The sequence below is a fragment of the Bos taurus genome, chromosome 1 (genome assembly GCF_002263795.3).
Source record: "Bos taurus isolate L1 Dominette 01449 registration number 42190680 breed Hereford chromosome 1, ARS-UCD2.0, whole genome shotgun sequence".
NCBI classification, from domain to species: domain Eukaryota; kingdom Metazoa; phylum Chordata; class Mammalia; order Artiodactyla; family Bovidae; genus Bos; species Bos taurus.
Window position 1 is genome coordinate 103,332,987 of NC_037328.1, and position 10,926 is coordinate 103,343,912.

The following is a 10,926-nucleotide window of genomic DNA, read 5'->3' on the forward strand; positions in this document are numbered from 1 at the left end:
TAATGAAAAGGACATCTTTTTTGGGTGTTAGTTCTAAAAGGTCTTGTAGGTCTTCATAGAACCGTTCAACTTCAGCTTCTTCAGTGTTACTGGTTGTGGCATAGACTTGGATTACTGTGATATTGAATGGTTTGCCTTTGAAACAAACAGAGATCCTTCTGTCATTTTTGAGATTGTATCCAAGTACTGCATTTCGGACTCTTTTGTTGAGCAAGGTGGCTACTCCATTTCTTCTAAGGGATTCCTGCCCACAGTAGTAGATATAATGGTCATCTGAGTTAAATTCACCCATTCCAGTCCAATTTAGTTCGCTGATTTCTAAAATGTCGACGTTCACTCTTGTCAACTCCTGTTTGACCACTTCCAATTTGCCTTGATTCATGAACATAACATTCTAACTTCCTATGCAATATTGCTCTTCACAGCATTGGACCTTGCTTCTATCACTAGTCACATCCACAACTGGGTATTGTTTTTGCTTTGGCTCCATCCCTTCATTCTTTCTGGAATTATTTCTCCACTGATCTCCAGTAGCATATTGGACCACTACTGATCTGGGGAGTTCCTCTTTCAGTGCGCTATCATTTTGCCTTTTCATACTGTTCATGGGGTTCTCAAGGCAAGAATACTGAAGTGGTTTGCCATTCCCTTCTCCAGGTGATCTTCCTGACCCAGGAATTGAACCCACATCTCCTGCATTAGCTGTCAAATTCTTTACCACTGCCTTCCCAGGCCCGGGCGCAGACGCGGGCGCACGCGCCCCGCCGCTGCCCGCCGTTCCTGCCCCCGGCAGAGCCCGAGCCCAGCCCACGGCTCCAGCAGCAGCCCCGAGAGCAGCCCCAAAAGCAGCGCCATGGCTGGGTGGAACGCCTACATCGACAACCTCATGGCGGACGGGACCTGTCAGGACGCAGCCATCGTGGGCTATAAGGACTCGCCCTCCATCTGGGCCGCCGTCCCCGGCAAGACCTTCGTCAACATCACGCCTGCTGAGGTCGGTATCCTGGTTGGCAAAGACCGGTCAAGTTTTTTCGTGAACGGGCTAACACTTGGGGGCCAGAAATGTTCTGTGATCCGGGACTCACTGCTGCAGGATGGAGAATTTACCATGGATCTTCGTACCAAGAGCACTGGTGGAGCCCCAACCTTCAATATCACGGTCACCATGACTGCCAAGACGCTAGTCCTGCTGATGGGCAAAGAAGGTGTCCATGGCGGTATGATCAACAAGAAATGTTATGAAATGGATTCTCACCTGCGGCGTTCCCAGTACTGACCTCGTCTGGCCCTCCCCTCACCACTCCCCACTGCTTCTGCACCCTTCTCCTTCCCACACACATACATACACCATTTTTATTTTTGGGGCCATTACCCCACACCCCTTATTGCTGCCAAAACCACATGGGCTGGGGGCCCTGGGCTGGATGGACAGACACCCCCTGCCCACAACCCATACCCCTCCTGTGTGTGGTTGGAAAACTTTTTTGTTTTTTGGGGTTTTTTTTCTGAATAAAAAAGATTCTACTAACAAAAAAAAAAATTCTTTACCACTTAGCCACCAGGGAAGCCTACACACACACACTCATACACACACACAGAGGAATATAATTGTTTAATTTATTAAACAATTAATTTATTAATTTATTAAATAATTACATTCCAGTATATATATATATATATATACACACACACACACACATATATGTATTTTGTATATATATATATATGTGTGTGTGTGTATGAGTGTATATATATACACATATATATGTGTGTGTATATATATATATATATAATCATTTTCAGTATTCTTTTGATTTGTTTTTAATCTCAGAAATAAATGTTCACCTCCCAAAATTTGATCAGGATTTCTTTTTTTCATTCTTAGTAAAATTGGGAGTATAGATGATTTACTATAGTGTTGTGTTAGTTTCAAGCATATAGCAAAGTGATTCTGTCATGTAGGTATCTATTATTTTTCAGATTCTTTCCACATATAGGTTATTGTAGATTATTGAATAGAGTTCCCTGTTCTACATAGTTCAGTTCAGTTGCTCAGTTGTGTCTGACTCTTTGCTACCCCATGGACTGCAGCACACCAGGCCTCCCTGTCCATCACCAACTCCCAGAGTTTACTCAAACTCATGTACATTGAGTTGTTAATGCCATCCAACCATCTCATCCTCTCTTGTCCCCTTTTCCTCCTGCCTTCAAACTTTCCAAGCATCTGGGTCTTTTCAAATGAGTCAGTTCTTTGCATCAGACGGCCAAATTATTGGAGTTTCAGCTTCAACATCGGTCCTTCCAATGAACACCCAGGTCTGATCTTTAGGATGGACTGGTTGGATCTCCTTGCAGTCCAATGGACTCTCAAGAGTCTTCTCCAACACCACAGTTCAAAGGCATAAATTCTTTGGTGCTCAGATTTCTTAATAGTCCAACTCTTGTATCCATACATGACTACTGGAAAAACCATATCCTTGACTAGACAGACCTTTGTTGGCAAAGTAATGTCTCTGCTTTTAAATATGCCGTCTAGGTTGGTCATAACTTTTCTTGCAAGGAATAAGTGTCTTTTAGTTTCATGGCTGCAGTCAACATCTGCACAGTAGGTCTACATAGTAGGTCTTTGTTAATTATTTTATATATAGTGGTATATGTATGTTAATTCCAAACTCCTAATTTATCCCCCACTCCTCCACCCTACCTTTCACCTTTGGTAAACATAAAACTATCTTCTAAGCTTGTGATCAGGAATTTGAAGGTGAAGTATCTAAACAAAAAGAAACAAAAAATATATAAAGTTACATTTGTATTTCTCATAAGATACCTGTTATCTGCATAGCTTAAAAAAAGGTATTTGTTTCTGATCAACCTTAGACCTTTTAGCCAAAGATAGATATGGCATTTCTCAGTTTATGGTAGGGGAAAAAAAAAAAAAAGCAGTATTCTCAGCCAATTGTCTTTAATTACTTTCAAATGAAATTGCATTAAATTTTATTTTACATATATATATAAAACAGATGGATCAACTACGTCAAATATTGTTTTTGTTAAAATTGTGTGAATTCTTAGCTAAAACAATGATATTTTTAAGTGACTAAACCACCACACCACTGAGTTCACTGAGCATGAAAATTTATTTTTAAATACTTTCAGAGTTTATATTTCTAAACCAGGAATTTACATTCATAGTTGAAAGTTCTCAAAGTTTTTGCAACAAAGATTTAAGGCATTCTGACAAAGAACAGTCCCTAGAAAATATGGTTACATATTTTATTTTCGAACAACATAAAACTTTCAGATCACTGCACAACTACCAGGTCCTTCACAAGGAATGGTTTCTGCAGGAAGATTTCCTCTGCAATAGAATTTCTGAAAACCCTGTTTTGAAGTCCACAGAAGACTCTAAAGATAAAGCTTGGCTTTTTCAATACAGACAGGAAATTTTACTGCTTAGGTGCAAAGTTTTTAAGTGGAAAGTATATTATTTAGTGATCCTGATATAAAAACATATGAATGTAGTCACCAAGAGCAATAAAAAATATCAATAGTAAGTGAAGTAATGTTGTAAAAACTGAGGTAGAAACACTATTTCTGAAAGATATCATCAGCAACAGAGCTAATGTATTAAAGTCATGTGGCTATTCCTGGCATTTGGGAATTAGGGTGAAGATAATAAACTGTAGTTAGAGGAGGCACTTTGTTTTAAGAATAGCATTTTCCAAATTTCGTATTTTAATAAATGTCTTTTCTTCCTTGGGGGGAACAAAACTTCTTTGAAAATTAAGGTTTTGTACTATGCTCATAGGGAAATACATAATTGACTAGGACAAAGGCAAAATATGTTTCTAACAGAAATATAACATATATTTTTTGAGCTGTTTTTGTTTAACTGGGTGCTCCTACTATTAAAAATTATAGAAGTTTCTTATATTACTATGAAAATTTGCAAGTGAGGTCTAAGATTATACTGAAATAATCAGTAAAGATTTTGCAGGTTTTGTCTCCCAAAAAATAAAACATGATTTTAAAAAAGAGATATCAAAAATATACAGAAGAGTTAGGATACATAGGTTTTTAGGTACTTCCCTTTATTTTAAACTGATTTACTATTTGACCTTCTGCAAATGACTACATTTTTAGAGGAGAGTGTTTTTCATCTTAAATGTGTATACTTAAAAAAAAAAAAAAAAAAGAACTGTTTCAAGGGCTACTGTTGTAGAAATTAATTTAAAAGTTAAAGTGGTCAACCTACCTGACTTCAGGCTCTACTACAAAGCCTCAGTCATCAAGACAGTATGGTACTGGCACAAAGACAGAAATATAGATCAATGGAACAAAATAGAAAGCCCAGAGATAAATCCACACACATATGGACACCTTATCTTTGACAAAGGAGGCAAGAATATACAATGGATTAAAGACAATCTCTTTAACAAGTGGTGCTGGGAAAACTGGTCAACCACTTGTAAAAGAATGAAACTAGAGCACTTTCTAACACTATACACAAGAATAAACTCAAAATGGATTAAAGATCTAAACGTAAGACCAGAAACTATAAAACTCCTAGAGGAGAACATAGGCAAAACACTCTGACATACATCGCAGCAGGATCCTCTATGGCCCACCTCCCAGACTATTGGAAATAAAAGCAAAAATAAACAAATGGGACCTAATTAAACTTAAAACCTTCTGCACAACAAAGGAAACTATTAGCAAGGTGAAAGGCATACTTCAGAATGGGAGAAAATAATAGCAAATGAAGCAACTGACAAACAACTAATCTCAAAAATATACAAGCAACTCCTACAGCTCAACTCCAGAAAAATAAATGACCCAATCAAAAAATGGGCCAAAGAACTAAACAGACATTTCTCCAAAGAAGACATACAGATGGCTAACAAACACATGAAAAGATGCTCAACATCACTCATTATCAGAGAAATGCAAATCAAAACCACTATGAGGTACCATTTCACACCAGTCAGAATGGCTGCGATCCAAAAGTCTACAAGCAATAAATGCTGGAGAGGGTGTGGAGAAAAGGGAACCCTCTTACACTGTTGGCGGGAATGCAAACTAGTACAGCCACTATGGAGAATAGTGTGGAGATTCCTTAAAAAACTGGAAATAGAACTGCCTGATGATCCAACAATCCCACTGCTGGGCATACACACTGAGGAAACCAGAAGGGAAAGAGACACGTGTACCCCAATGTTCATCGCAGCACTGTTTATAATAGCCAGGACATGGAAGCAACCTAGATGTCCATCAGCAGATGAATGGATAAGAAAGGTGTGGTACATATACACAATGGAGTATTACTCAGCCATTATAAAGAATACATTTGAATCAGTTCTAATGAGGTAGATGAAACTGGAGCCTATTATACAGAGTGAATGAAGTAAGCCAGAAGGAAAAATACCAATACAGTATACTAATGCATATATATGGAATTTAGAAAGATGGTAACAATAACCCTGTGTACAAGACAGCAAAAGAGACACTGATGTATAGAACAGTCTTTTGGACTCTGTGGGAGAGGGAGAGGGTGGGATGATTTGGGAGAATGGCAGTGAAATATGTATAATATCATGTATGAAATGAGTCGCCAGTCCAGGTTCGATGCACGATACTCGATGCTTGGGGCTGGAGCACTGAGGTGACCCAGAGGGATAGTATGGGGAGGAAGGAGGGAGCAGGGTTCAGGATGGGGAACACATGTGTACCTGTGGCAGATTCATTTCGATATTTGGCAAAACCAATACAATATTGTAAAGTTTAAAAATAAAATTAAAAAAAAATAAAAGTTAAAGTGATTCTAAATGTTTATTTGTATTTTATTGCATATTTTTTACATATTTCCAGATATTATGTGCAATCCAGTTGTTTAAAAATAATATCTCTGGAATATCTTTTCCTATTATTCCATCAGATCAATACTTCCATCAAACTTTTGGGAATTCTGCTCCCCCAAAATTCTCTGGTAAACATATTTCCCCATTTTGGTTTGTCTCGCACATTACTTACAAATTAATCTAAAATTACCACTTAATCATATCAAACTTTTACTTAAAATGTCTGCATGATTCCTTCTTTCACAAGATAAATTGTGAACCGCTTATCCTAGCAGTCAGAAGTTCCAATATTTGATTCCAACTTCTACTTCAGTTAATGCATCTCATTTTTGTCAATGCCAAGGTGTGAAAAGAAACTGGTACTGAGGTTACTCACACTGGAGTAAGTAAGTAGGCTTCTCACCCACAAGTCGTGCTAACCAATCAAACCTTAAGGCTTTCTTGAAGCCTAATGGTATCAACATCTCTATGTGCTTGAAACACAGGAAGGACCTCCTCCTAAATTCAGTGGGACTATCTGTCAATCTTTTGGGGCTTTGTAATTTCCCTGCTCAGACCTTCCTTCCAAGCTGGGTTCTACTAGAATGCCCTTTGAATTCTCCCAGTATCAAGAAACATGAGGGAAGTAAATATGAAAAGTTACATCTCCATGAATCATTTCTAAAACCTCCCATTTGGAATTAAGCTTCTCTCTTAAACATTTTATTACCACTTTGTATTATAGAACTTACTACAGTATTGTTTCACATTCTGAACATACAGTGACTTGTGTGTCTCTTTTATTGTGTGTGTGTGTGTTTGTCACTTATTTGTGTCTGACTCTTTGTGACCCCATGGACTGTAGCCCGCCAGACTCCTCTGTCTGTGGGATTCTCCAGGCAAGAATACTGGAGTGGATTGCCATTTACTTCTCCAGGAGATCTTCCTGACCCAGGGATTGAACCCAGATCTCCTGCATTGCAGGCAGATTCTTTACCATTTGAGCTATAGTGAAGTCCACAATTTTCTCCTTTATTAAGAGAAATATAAAGCAGGGCTCATGTTTTATTCATCCTTTGATTTCACACAGTGCCTGGAACTATGCCACTTTATGACAGACAGAGTATACATTTTGTTCAGTTGTTTGGAAGGCAGGATAAACATGCATTCACACATAATTGCTATATAAAATTCTGAGGCCAAATTAAATTTTATACCTTTATAGAAATGACTAACTTGGTTTTTGAAAGTGAAGTCACTCAGTGGTGTCCGACTCTGCGACCCCATGGATTGTAGCCTACCCAGGTTTCTCTATCCATGGGATTTCCCAGGCAAGAGTACTGGAGTGGGTTGCCATTTCCTTCTCCAAACTTGGCTCTTATACTATTTACTTTCCAATTATGTTTAAAAGTTTTACAATAATGAGAATCATTGTATTTTTTATGAATTCTTACTGGAAACTAGAGAGAGTTATTTATTTACACATGTAAGTGTAAATTGAACATTTTCTTCTATTAAACTTTGAATTTATTTCTGCTACAGATACTCTGAACTTCTTGAATGCTAATTATTTATATATCTCTTGTGTCTTAAATTCATATTCTTCATGTCCAAATTTTCCAGTGCTACTGCTTATCAGAGTTTTTGGCAGCTGGTCAATGCTATCAAATAGTGGAATAAATGGAGGATGACTTGTATACAATTAAGACATTTTAAATTCTTTAAAGAAAGAGAATAGTGAATTAAGGAGATAAAAGTTATCTCTAAAAATATTTAAATCTGTTTATGATTGCCCCATTGATGCAATTTGCTCAGAAAAAAAGCATGAAATCATTTTAAATGAGTCACCTGTCAAATTATTTAAAACAATAAAATATGCATATTTCTAAAATATCTAACAGTCAAGTGAAAACAATGTTTGTAAAATTGTTCAATTTACATTACCACAGTTTGACATGGGCACTTATTGGAAAGTATAACAGTGTATGGCTCTTAATACTATTAATAAGTTTCATTAATAGGGTATTCATTCCAATCAAAATTATTAAGGTATTCATAACTATTATCATCAATCAGCTAATGTAGCAGCTAACCTGAAATGAATTTGCTTGTCTCTACTTTGTTACTAGAAGCTAGAAGAATACAGTATCATAAATATTACTATTATTAAAACTCTTACTGGTAGTATCAGCAGGGAGAGTGTGAAGAGGCCAGAGGACTCAAATAACACACTTCAAGAGAAAGTGCTCCTTAGATCATGTAGACATGTAGACAGATACTAAGCCAAGGTGCTGCTATGATTCATAGCAAAATCTGGTTACTTATAATTGTTAGTTTGACATGATGCATTGATAATTCATTCTTAAAGATGATTGGAAACAGTATAGGTTATGTGATGTGTGTCACTCAGTCGTGTCCAACTCTGTGAACCCATGGACTATAACCTGCTAGGCTCCTCTGTCCGTGAATTCTCCAGGCCAGAATACTAGAGTAGGTAGCTATTCCCTTCTCCAGGGGATCTTTGCAACCAAGGGATCAAACCCAGGTCTTCCTCACTGCTGGAGGATTCTTTACCTCTGAGCTACCAAGGAAGCCAATATAGGGTGTATCAATTACCTATTGCTGCATAGAAAACCACTGCAAAGCTCAGTGGATTAAAATAAAATTATTTAACTTGCTGTGATTTTATAGTTCAGAAATTTGGATTGAATTTAGCTGAGCAAGTCTTCTGCTGATAATCTCTGTCTGGGGTTACTCACAATAAAGTCACTTAGTCTATTGGTCTCAGGGATCTTAGCAGGACTGCTTGTCTCTATGCTGCATCAGTCCCACCTTCCAGTAGTTGAGGCTTCCTCAAATGGAGTTGAGGGAACAACAAAGGCTTACTCCCAATGCATAGATGATACTCTCAATGGCAAAGCAAGTTACCTGTTTAAGCCAGAGTCAGTGTTAGGGTTATATTGTTGCATGGACATAGGGAAATGTGATCCTTTAGCCATTATTATAACAAGTCATAAGTGAACTTTTTAGATAACGTTTTCTGAAAAAATTATTTTATACTACATTACAGAATATTTTTCAGAAGTGAAATTTAATAAAAAGCATTTATATATAATTTGTAAAATTGTATTCTGCAGATATCTTTAGCAAAAGCATCTTTAAGTATACAAAGCAGTCATTGAATTACATCACAATTTAATCTCAATCTTTTGGCATTTATTGCAGAAGACAGTAAAGATAAGATACACATATTTATAAATAATTGTTTCAAAGATTAATGCATCAACTTCAGTTAAATTTTGTCAAACTTTAAAGAAAGATTATTTAAGAAATTATTTCAACAATAAGTTGCAATTAATTTTTCTTTGGGGGTATAGCAAGTTATCAAAATGTTAGGTTACAAATTAAATATCTGAAATCAGATATTTGAAATTTGATTAAAAACTGATGTTTTAACAGTTTCAAAGTATTCCTCAGGTAAGCTTGGCAGATAAAATACAGGATGTACAATTAAATTTGAATTTCAGATAGAAAATGATATTTAATTACATTTCCCCAATATTATAATATTAATTAAGCATCCTGCTGCTAAGTCACTTCAGTCGTGTCCGACTCTGTGCGGCCCCATAGACGGCAGCCCACCAGGGTCCCCCGTCCCTGGGATTCTCCAGGCAAGAACATAACATTGTATGGCAAGAAGACCTGTTTCTACAAGTCAATTCTTCATGGAGCTCAGAGGAGCAGGCAGAAATATCTTACCCACAGTCAACCACTCGTGCACACACATATGCACACTCAACCACACACACATACACACATGCATCCTCTTGAGAAAATTTTAAATCCTTACAACTTTTTGAGGCTTTATAGTATAATTGCTGCTACTGCTGCTAAGTCGCTTCAGTCGTGTCCAACTCTGTGCGACCCCATGATGGCAGCCCATCAGGCTCCACCGTCCCTGGGATTTTCCAGGCAAGAACACTGGAGTGGGTTGCCATTTCCTTCTCCAATGCATGAAAGTGAAAAGTGAAAGTGAAGTCGCTCAGTCGTGTATGACTCTTAGCGACTTCATGGACTGCACCCTACCAGGCTCCTCCATCCATGGGATTTTCCAGGCAAGAGTACTGGAGTGGAGTGCCATTGTCTTCTCCGAATTAAGCATTCTATATTTTGTTAAATCTGGTAAGCCTTAGATCAAGGCATTAGTTTTATTAATAAAAGGATTTATTTCATCCTCCTTTAAAGAGATAATGTAAGAGTGAAAAGTCACTCAGTCGTGTCTGATTCTTTGCAACTCCAGAATACTGCAGTGGGTAGCCTTTTCCTTCTCCAGGGGATCTTCCCAACCCAAGGATTAAACTCAGGTCTCCCACATTGCAGGTGGATTCTTTCCAAGCTGAGCTACCAGAGAAGCCAAGAGATGATGTAATGAAAGTTATTATTTAGGTGTACTTGATAAAGGAGACTTGGCCATGAGAAAATCAGATATCCTTTTGTGTTCCAGAAGTCTATTAATAATACTTGACAGGGCATGAGACCACAAGGCAGACATGTATGTAAATGAGATTCTTTTGGGGTAGTATACTTTTCTAATCAGGGCTGGTTGTTCATACCACAAATGATTTTATTCATAACTAGGGTTAAATACCTCATATCCACTCATAATGTTTTACATATATGGTCATGAAAAATTATCCAGAAAATTTGTAGCATTGTCTCATTTTAAAATTCACATTTACTTGAGATATTTTAAAGTCTTTATTAATCAATTCACATAGCTAAGAAATAAGTAGAATGTTTGAAATTAAAGTAGCATCATTAAGTATGATTTTTTTTAGGAATATAGAAACTTCCTATAGTAGATGAATGACCAGGGGAGAGAAAGAAGGAAATAAAAAATTAAGTCTATTTCATCAATCAGATCATAGTTGGAAAGCAATAATTATTTAAAATACTAATTCCCTGGTGGCTCAGACAGTAGAGCGTCTGCCTACAATGAATGAGACCCTGTTTTGATCCCTGGGTTGGGAGATCTCTGGAGAAGGAAATGGCAACCCACTCCAGTACTCTTGCCTGGAAAATCCCATGG

The 10,926-nt window shown here is 37.3% G+C and overlaps 1 pseudogene; it reads left to right on the plus strand.

Moving 5' to 3' along the window:
* The first annotated feature begins 807 nt into the window (after window positions 1–807).
* On the plus strand, window positions 808–1,540 carry LOC781603 (profilin 1 pseudogene; annotated as a pseudogene).
* The last annotated feature ends 9,386 nt before the right edge of the window (window positions 1,541–10,926 follow it).